This window comes from Pteropus alecto, unplaced genomic scaffold, assembly GCF_000325575.1.
Source record: "Pteropus alecto unplaced genomic scaffold, ASM32557v1 scaffold269, whole genome shotgun sequence".
In the NCBI taxonomy this organism is placed as follows: Eukaryota; Metazoa; Chordata; class Mammalia; order Chiroptera; family Pteropodidae; genus Pteropus; species Pteropus alecto.
The window spans coordinates 1217261-1228125 of NW_006443566.1; positions in this window are offsets into that span (position 1 = coordinate 1217261).

A 10865-nucleotide genomic window follows, 5' to 3' on the forward strand; every position below is an offset into this window, starting at 1 on the left:
TGAAAGACAATTCAAACATATTTTTAATTTGCAGGACTCTTTTTTTTTTTTGAGAAAACTGCGTCCTAGGAAGGGATTAAGAAGCAAGAAGCAGGTCTGGAATTTTGCCTGGTTCCTGCTGGCTGGCCCATTCCTGAAGAGCTGGATGAAGCACCTTATGGAGCCGAAGTGTCCCACATGTGGAAAGAGGTGGGTGGAGGGCCTTGTCGAAGTTGACGTCACAGACATGGCCCTCTTATGTTCTTGCGTCCTCATTCCCAGGAACACTAACTTAATAAAAATATTCCTCTCACTCAAACCTCCCATTAACCTTTCTAAGTTGGCTAATGATTAATGTTATTAGCTTCAGGATGGAATGACAAGTCCCTGAGAGGGTATGGCACCCACAAAGGGGAGGGTTGTAAGAACTCTGCAAACCTAGCCTGCTGTCCTCAGTCTGTCTGGGTGTGGAGATAATGGTTTTACCCCCTCCAACAGTGCTTTTTATTGCAGTCATAATTATGCATCTGTTCGGTGAGCACCTGCCCTACTAGAGAGAACCCAAATAACAATGTCAAGTTGACTAGACCTACGCAATGTGTTTGTCACCAATGACGTGGCAACCCCGTGTTTGGGAACCAAAGCCTCCTTGGGCTGGGGAGCAGCCCAATCACAGTTTCTCAGGGGCTTTTCTGATTTCTTTTATCCCAGGCCTGGTTCTATCAGGTTAAACTTTTATGAGATTGCCATTTCTAAAGGTAATAGCTGAACGGCAATAATTTCATAGCTTTCAACCCGATACGTTTTGTTCTGAATTTTTCTAGAGCAGTGATATAAGTCATGGGTTATAGGTAACAAAAAAGGAGGGTAAACTCAAGTGAGAGAATTTTCAAAGTTAAAGGTAGTACATTTTAAATTCTAAATTGCCCTAGAGGACATTACATGGTTGTTGTACATTTTTGCATTAATTAATTGTTATAATATTTTGCATGCATGTGGTTTTGAACTGTTTCCACTTCTCGGATTGAGACTTTTAAGGTAATAAGTTTGTGGAGTTTCATGTCATTATAATGCCTGAAAATAGGTTTCATGGTATTTTCATGAAGTTCTGAAGGATGAGAAGGTTGTGTTTATAAAATGAATGTTTGTAGTCTTAGAAGTCGTTGAGACATTGCAAATAACGAAGGAGGACTGAGGTCAGGAAGGCTCGTTTGAATCAATGGTAGGTGTTGTTCAAGACAGCAGAAGTCACTACTTGTCCCAGATGTTTAGTGATGAGTAAGTGAAATGAGAAAGGAAGAACTACATTGCTTATCTACCACGGAACATGTATTTACATGAATTTTATCTTTCCATCCTCATAAAAATTCACTGGGACAGGCATTATTATCACCATTTTACAGATGCCGGGAGCAGCGTTAAGTGTCAAGGTCCATATCACTAGACATTGGGAGAACCAGAATTTATGCCCGGCTCAGTCTTATTCAAAGCCTCATAATTCCCTTACATCTAGAAAGATTAGGTCGATAACTTGGTTTCTGAGCTGATCTGGTTTTATGCCTTTGGTTCTGGCATACTCAGAAATGCCCTACACTTATGGCACTTTTCTCCCTCACTGTTCCACTCAGCATGTACTTAAGGAGGCCTCCGCCAGTATAAAGCACAGTTTGGCTTGAATTAACATTTTGCCTCCAATCACTGCTGCTCCGGGGTTCCTGCCTTTAGGTATTGCTACTCCTAGGAAAGTTTGGAACTAAGTAGCCAATGAAGTGTATTCTTTTAGTAGTATCTCTGATGGCCTTGTTAGCTGCATTTTCTTGTTAGAAATCTAGGATGAAAAAGATTTCTAAATCACTTTTGTGCAAGCAACATGGAACAGCGTTGGAACCTTAAGCCACCAAATTCTTTTCGGATCATGTGATGGCTGTAGGTTGATGAGCCATTAAATCAAGTAACAATTATGCTGGTGCCTGAGAGGGAGGTTGGGAGGGAGGGGAGAACTTGTTTTGATGCTGGCTTTCACTGCTGTGCTGATTCTCAGAGTGACTCAGTTTTAATCAGCTTCCATGGTCAGGGTCATGGATAAATGCCACTTTCACATGTACACACAAGTACTGAACTTGGAAATAATGAGGACTAATGCAGTAATTTAATACATATTAATCTGTTTGCTTACTTATTCTGCATCTGCCACAGCCTATAAACCCCAGCAACCAAGAAGCTGTTAATTCTACCCTGTTGCTGGACACACAACGTAGAGAAATGTCAAAGAGAAAAGCATGGAGACTCAGCCTGTCCCGCGACGGTGCGCAGATCCATCATGGCTCACCGCGGAGAGTCCCCTCATTCTGTTTGAGCTTCCATCAGCTGTGAGCACAGAATTTCCTCAGGAAAGGAAAACAGACATATATGAAGTAGCATTCTCTGTACAGTTTTGGCCATTTGCTCATCAGCTATGACAGGCTCCAGTAGATTTGATTCAATTTAGCCACCGAGTGTAGGGCTTGGCATAGTAGGAGTTCAATAAACATTTGAATGACAAACATTTGCTGGGTTCCTATCCCTGTAATAGCCAGAGATGAAGTGTAAGGCACACTATTTTTAGGGAGATGATGGACATAAATGAAATACAGGAGTCCCCCCTTATCCGTGGTTTCACTTTCCACGGTTTCAGTTATGCACAGTCAACAGCAGTCTGAAAATATTACAGTCGACCCTTGAGCTATATAGGTTTGAACTGCATGGCTCCACCTGTAGGCAGATTATTTTCAATAAATACAGCTGGCCCTTTTCATCTGCAGGTTTCACTCACATCCACAGATTCAAACCACCGTGGATCAAAAGCAGCATTTTCGCATTCCCGATAGCAGGTTCCCAGCCAGAGCACTAATGCTGTTTTTGATCCGTGGTGGGTTGAGTCTGCGGATGCGAAGGGCCAGTTGTACTAGAGTCAAAAGTTAGATGCAGATTTTTGACTGCACGCTTCCCACTCAGCATTGTTCAACTGTGAATGGAAACGTTCAAAAGTAAACAATTGATATGTTTTAAATTGCATACTGTTCTGAGTAACGTGATGAAATCTCATGATGCCTGGTCTGGGACGTGAATCATCCTTTTATATGGTATCTCCACAGCTGTAGATGCTTCTGGAGTCACTTAGGAGCTCTCTCAGTTGTCAGATCAACTATTTGGTATCTCAGTGGTGATGTTCAAGTCACCTTTAGTTTACTTAATACTGGCCCCAAAGCACAAGAGTAGTGATGCTGGCAATTCGGAGGTGACAGAGAAGCTGTAAAGTGCTTCCTTTAAGTAAAAAGGTGAGTACAGAAAAATAAGACATTTGAGAGAGAGAGAGAGAGACACCACATTCCCACAACTTTTAGTACAATATATTGTTATAATTATCCTATTTATTCTTAGTTATTGTTGTTAATCTCTTATTGTGACTAATTTATAAATTAAACTTTATCATAGGTATGCATATATAGGAAAAAACAGTATGCATACGGTTTGATTCAGACATTCACTAGGGGGGTCTTGGAATGCATCCCTTGTGGATAAGGGGGGATTACTATAATTAGACCTGAGATATTTAGAAAGCAATACTAGAAAGATTAAAATTAAATGGATTGAAGATTATCGAAAGCCAGGTTATTTCCTGCAGACCCCAAAGTGGTATCATTTGTCTAGATGGCTGCACTTTTGGGGGGCTCGTTTCATGGACCTGAGCCACAGGCAGAAAGGGTATGCACAGCGGAGTCAGCGTTAGTGGTTTAATGGCTTACCGTATTGCATTCCTCATTTTCATGATAAGGCTAACAATATCTACCTTAAATAATTATTGTAGGAATTAAGGATAAGGTAAGCAAGGCCATGTGTGATGCCTGGCGCAGAGCACATGGTAGCTGTTATGGTGGGCGGGACTTGAAATGGATCTCAGAGAGTGATCGGAATTTCGGTAAATGGAGAGAAAAGATAGTTACCCTCCATGCTGACGTGTAGCGCTCTCACTCATTTACTTTCACAGCTGTGTAGTTTTCCATCATATGAATACTTTATAGTTTATTTGTTTCTTCCCATTTTCCGGCTACTATTAACAATAAGATGTGTTAATTTTCTAGGGCAGCTGTAACATGTTACCACAATTTGGATGACTTTAGACAACAGAAGTTTATTCCTTCACAAAATCAATGTGTCAGTAGAGCCATGCTCTCCCTGAAAGCTTGAGGGGAGAATGTATTCCATGCCTTTCTCGTAGCCTCTAGGGTTGCCAGCAGCCCTCAGTGTCCCTTGGCTTGTAGACTCATCCTATGATGCCTCTGCTTCCATTGTCCCATGGGGTTCTCCCTGTGTGTTTGTCTCTTTTATCCTCTGCTTACGAGGATAATAGTCATATTGGGTTAAAGGCCTCCCTTTTCCAGTATAACTTTATCTTAACTAAAACAATCTACAGCTGCTTTATTTCCAAATAAGGTCACATTCTGAGGCTCTGAGAGGACATAAATTTTAGGGGGACACTATGCGACCCAGTCCATATGGCTATAAACATTCTTACACCTGCCTCCTGGTGCACCTATGCAAGGTGTCTCGGAGCCACCCCTCTGGTGGATGCTCTGTCACTGAGATCACTGGGTCATAAGGTCAGTGCATCTTCAACTTTACAGGATTAAGCCAAATTGCTTTTCTAGTTAGTTGTGCCAAATTACACTCCCAATAGCAGTGTGTAAAAGCTCCTGTTGCCGTCAGTAAAAAAAAAAATTTTTTTTATCGACCTAGTGTTTGTAAAGGGGTACATCTGTATGGCTGAACTGCTTTTCTCTGATTGATACTCCTCATTCGTTTCCTCCTTTACCCACTCAGATCTTTTGCCTGTTTGCTTTTGGGTTGCTTGTCTTAGCCTTAACTTTTGGGAGGAATTCTTTGTCAGTTATAATAATTGTAAATATTATCTTCCAGTTCATGACGTGTGTTTTCACTCGCTTTATGGGGTCTTTTGCTGAAAACAGTTCTCAATCTGAGTCATGCAAAAATTGTCAGTCCTTTTCTTTAATGCTGGGCTTTTTTGTATCTTAAAAACCCCTCTCTCTACTTTGAATCCATAAAGACCTTTCTTCTTATTCTCTTCTCACATTTTAATGTTTTGCCTTTCACATTTAAGTCTATAAGCCACCAGGAAGTGATTTTTATGAATGGTGTGAAATCAGGATCCAATTTTATTTTGTTTTTCTAAGTAGAGAACCAATGATCTCTGCATCACTTTTCCTTTCCACACTGATCTTCAGTATCACCCTTGACATTTTAACAAATATCCATGCGTGTGAATCTGTTTTGGCCCTCTGGTCGTTTGTTATCTGGTTGGTCTTAAGTTGTTTTCAAATTTTTGCTATTATCAATAATTGTGTGAGCAACAATTTTGCATGTAGATCCTTGGTACATCTCTGTTTGCTGTTTCTTACAATCAATTTCTAGATGCAATTTTGCTGTATCAAAGAGTAAACACATTTTGTTTTTATTATTTTTCCCCTATGTATAGACACCTTCCTCACCCCTGTGCATCTATGTGGATGTTCTTCTTACCTTACTCAGGCTCTGGCTCCCTAAATCAGGCTGGTGATTCTCCTGCATGGACGGCCTCCTCACTGCCTCCCAGGCTTCCACAGTCCACCCTGAGCCACTACAGATCCTCATGGCCCCTCTCTCCACCGTCTGTGGCTTTAAGATAAAGTTAGTCAGGAAGGCAAAGAAAAAGAAGAGAGGAGAACTGTAGGAAGAGGGCAGGTGCATTTAAGCCATTTTTTTTTTTTTTAACAATACAATGAGAAATCGCTCTCACGAAATCTTCACCAATCCCCGCTTCCACCACTTGTGTATCTGGAGGCAAAGGGTCTTTCTTGTTCATTGCTGTATGGTTTGCAAAGTACCCGGTGCATATTAGATGTTTAATAAGAATTTATCAAATGAATGTGCTTCTCAATTTTTTCACCAGCTAGTTTTTATTATTTAAAAAAAAAAACCTGTCAATTTATAACTAGAGATTTATAATCTCTAGTCCAGGTAGTGACCCATTGTGGGGTGAAACAGAGCCCAGGATCTGTAAAGTCTTTGGGGGTTCTACCAACCCTTCTCTTCAGTGATGCCTTCCCCATAGTCCAACACACAGCTCTGTGAACTGAATTTCTGCAGTAATCTTGATATACCATGCCAAACAGAATTTATCTTCAAATTTTCTGCTTCCCAAGTGAAATGTAAGACCAAACTGTGCCCAACATGTAACTGGTTCCATAATTATACAACCAGGAATTGATCATCTTTATACCATGGTGGGTGAGAACACCAGCTACCAAATCTAGCAGACCTGAGGTAAATGCTGGCCGCATTATTTGGTAGCTAAGAAACCTTGTGAAGTTTACCCTCCTTCACCCTCAACCATCATTTCCTTATTTGTACGATATGGATTAATAATACCTAACTCTCAGTGTTCTTGGGAGGATAAAATGAGAGATAATGCATACAAAGTGCTTAGCACAATGCCTGGCACATAATAATAATGGCTACAGATTGTTGGGCACTCATAATTATTAGCCTGACCAGATTGCTTAGAATTCTGTTTGCACCGAATTTCTTTATTAACTCAGTGGAGATGGAGACTCACTTTCAGGAATGAGGAAGAAACAGAAAAGCTTTATTTTTAATTTGGTTAAACAAACTGCCTCTTAAAGTTGTTGTTGCTGTTACTATGAGCTTTGACTCCTATAAATTTCTCCTGCCTTGCCTCGGGTAGTGTACCAGGGGGCCAGTAATGACTTCATAAAGACCAGTGTGAGGGGTGGGACCAGGAGCTAACAGACTAATAAGCCTGCCCCGATGCAGGCTGTGCCCATCAAAGCCCCAAATCATCTGTCGTCCATCTCCCCCTCCTCCACGGTTCTGCCTTAAAGCACAGTTCATCAAAAGCCACTATCCTGGACTTCCTGACACACAGCTAGATGATAATAAAGTATGGCGGGCATAAACAAACTCAAAGACATGGCTTATTAAAGCTGAGACATAACCTAAGAAATAAACCCAATAAATGGTCTCCTTGAATGGTAAAATAGATGCTATAAGAAGTTATAAGAGATTTTGTGAGCTGTAACATCCTTAGGAAGAATTTTTTAAAAAGGTGTTTTTTTTTTTTTCCACAATCTTTCATCTCTGACTGAAAGAAATAAAAATTCTTCTTCGATGTGACCCCATATCGGTGAGCAAGTCATTAGCGATGCCATCTTTTTCTTTACCTTAAAGTGAACAGAGAGAGATAAGAAGAAAAAAATTTTTTTCATTAGAAAAGTGATATGACTTCTAGAAATTCTTGGGTAGTTGTTGCTTTGAAGACTAGGCTAACTGAAAACTCGTTTTGCTCATCAAAGACTCATTCGGCTTTTCCTCAAGGGCTATAACGAGGATTATGATCAGGTCCTGGAAGTGTGAAAATCAACGATCCTTGGCATCGTATTAGTCTCTACGTTTCTCACAAGATGTTTAAGATGAACGGTTAATTCTCACAACTCTGTTCCCACTATGTATGGATGGAGCAGACTTCACTGGAGGTTTAGAAGGAAAGATGGAGGAGAGAATGGAAGGTAGAGCAGTTCTGAAAATGCTCTTCCCTGCTCTTTGTCCCCCAAGTCCTCTCTGAGCTGCCCATCCGCTGGCTCCCTTCTGTCCCCTCCCCTGGCTGCTTCTCACCGCCCCTCTCCGGGATTGTCTGGAAGCTTCACGTTCTTCTCTGACACAGAGCAGTTCAGTACTCTTCAACCAGAACTCTGGGTTTGGCCTCTGAGTCCAGGGTCTAGGCAGGAGCCAGAAACCACACTGGTGATTTTAACAGAGAGCATTCAATATAAAGAACTGTTAATTAGAATACGGTTATTAACTAGTTAACTGGGATGGCAGAGTACACTGAGGTACACTGAGGATGGCAGAGAGTCCAGGAGGAAGCAATTGTAGGCAGCAGCGACCATCTTCGGGGCTGGGAGAACGAAGGGAAGGGTTTGGAATTATAAAAACATAGACGCTGGAAGGTGGGCCTCGCGGAGCTGATGTCTCTGAGCCTGGAGCAGGCGCCTGAGGGACTGAGCCCCAGACTTGTGCTGATGCTGGTATCTCTGAGGCTGGGGTGCAACAAAGCTGTTTCTGCGTGTGTTGGACAATAGTGGTGTTCAGTGGCCGCTCCGGGAAGGAACTTCCTGTGCTGCGGCGCAGTAGTGTCACTAGGGTGGTCCTCAAAGGGGCAGGAGACAGACAGGAAGGAGGGAGTCCCCTTCTCCTCCCCAGCCCCGCAATCTCCCTCTTGAGTCCCCCTGGTGGAATCCAACACAGAGCAGAGGGACAAGCAGAAACACCGTCTACACCGTGTGGCCCCCGCATCGCGGAGCCGACCACGGACAGATGCGGAGTGAGCAACCACAGCTTCGTAACTGGCGCACGGACCCGGAGCCATTAGGCTGATCAGCAAAATCACAGGGCTCCGCTGATGCCGTTGTGGTTACGAGTAACAGCGGTAAGAAAATGCCATCGCACCAGAAGTTGAGAGAAACGAACTTTCACCACTCAGGCTCTCCATTTGGTTACATGCCTCAACTTCCTTCTGTCCTGCCCACCCATCCGCTCACTGAGATTAGATTTAGCTTCCATAAACACTGATTTTATCATATCGCTTCCCATGTCTTAACAATACTCAATTCTAAATTTATACAATATTTTAGAATCTGCTCTTACGTCACTCAGACTCTCTATTCTCTGCCCCGACCCCTCCGTTTCACCTCCAATTCGCCCTCCACATAATCTCCGTCCTAACAGGAGTGCTTCGTTCCATGGAACCAGCCTCTTTCTTCTCCCCAGGCCCACGCATTCTCCTTTGTTTTTGTAATTTGTTTGTTCTTTAATTACTCCACGACTTGTTTGGGACCCATTAAAAGAGAAAAGCTTGCTCCCGGGAAAAGTCTGGAGACACTGCATTTGCGTGTGATTCTGAGGCTCGCTCCCACGCTGCCGCTCCCTGCCATGGACCCTTCAGGGGTCAGGGGTTCTCACATCAGCACCTCCCTACCGAACCTCAGGACCTAGCGGTCTCCTCTCTCCCCAAAGCCACCCCGTCCACCAGCCGGCTACTCAGATTTTCTCTGACTCCGTTTCGTATCCCACAGTTTGCCCCTTTGTCATACCAGTATGTAATGGGTGGATTTTATTGACTAATGGTTTCATGTATTGGTGTTTCAGCTTCTCGTTTCATGTAAACCCTTTGTGTGTAGGGACCATCTCTCCCTCCCTCCCTCCCTCTCTCCCTCCTTTCCTTTCTTTCTCTCCTGCATCAGGCAGTGTGTGGTTTCACCATAAGAAGCAACAAATAATACATATCTATGGACAGATTTCCATTCAAGAATATTCCTGACACTGGTCATTTGTTTTCGTACCTCCTTGCAATGTGATCTAACTAAATTTATTTTTAAATATTCTACAATTCCTTTTGCTGATCACACAAGCGCCTCTCCTAATTGAGTTAATAGTTTTTTTTTCTTTTTTTAAATCAGTATTTCAGAAAACACAAAGTGGTGATTTCTGTCATTATATGTGATGCATCTTTTTCTTAGTCACCAAATGCTAAGCACGAGGTGTGTTACCGGATCGAGGCACGCATCCAGCAGGGGCAGCGTGTCCTCGCTGTGACTGATTCTGCCCCTGCCTCTGTCCTGAGCCGTCTCTCCACGCAGAGGTGGACTCCATTTCTCTGCCTCTGCTCTGCGGCCCCGCTCTGGGAGCCCTAGAGGGCCCCTCTCATCAGTCCTTCGTGCTCCTCTCCCTCACCGATTTGTCCCCTCTGCAAATGTGTTGTGTCCAGCTGCCTCTGTAACCCCTCAGCCACCCTGCCCAGGCCCAGGCCCCTGTACTTTGTGCACCACGGGGTGTCCCTTTGCCAGGCTTGCTCTGTCCTGTGAGAGGGAAGATGGCACCTTTGAGCAAAGCACCTTAGCAGGCAAGGTGACCACCTGGAAGAATTGTGGGGAGGGACTGGACGGTCGCGGTCATAGGTAGTGCTCAAAGGCAGCAGCGGGAAGGTGTCGCCCCTGACCTTCCATTTCCCTTGGTGCCAGTGCTCTCTCCCTGTCGTGAAAACCCAGCTGGCACAGGACTGTGGCGAAACTGGCAGTGCGAAGGGGTGGGCAAAGGCTGGGAAAAGGAAATATTTAAGATATGTCTCCTCTGCCCAGGGTTAGAGCCTCCGGTCTGTATGACCTTGTTTTCTAGGTGCACGTGACGTTCTCCTGGAGCCTTATGAAAAACCCGCCACAGCCATTTCCACTCTAGGTGGGAGACACCTGGGCTCAGCAACCTCCCTATCCATTTGGAGCTGTGTGGGTTGCTCTGGTCCCCAGCTCTGCGTACTTTGATTTCCACTTTGCATCTACCCCTGTTTTCATGGCCCGTCTGGCTACAAACCTTCCTTCTGTAAGGACATTGCTCTGGGCGATGCCCTGGCATCCACCCCACATCACAGGAATAGTCTCGTATCCATCTTGTTTCAGGCCTGTGGACCAACCTCTACCTCTTAGGCAAGGTGTCTTGACCCCTTACGAATGTGACATCTCATCTCCCTCACGGTAATTTCAAGTATAAGTCCCACTTAATGATAAAGTTTTCTGAAACTCAGAGAGGTTAAGTAGCCTGCCCAAGATCACACAGCCGGCATGTGGTAGAGCCAGGCTTCAAATGCTTGACAGTTTGACCCCCAAATGGATACTGTGTCTCCTCCGTTGAAGATGGCAGTTATATGGAACCTGTGTTACAAGTTCTCCTTTCCCCCAATCTCTCATCTGTGAATGTAGTTAGTGAAGGATAAGAGCACT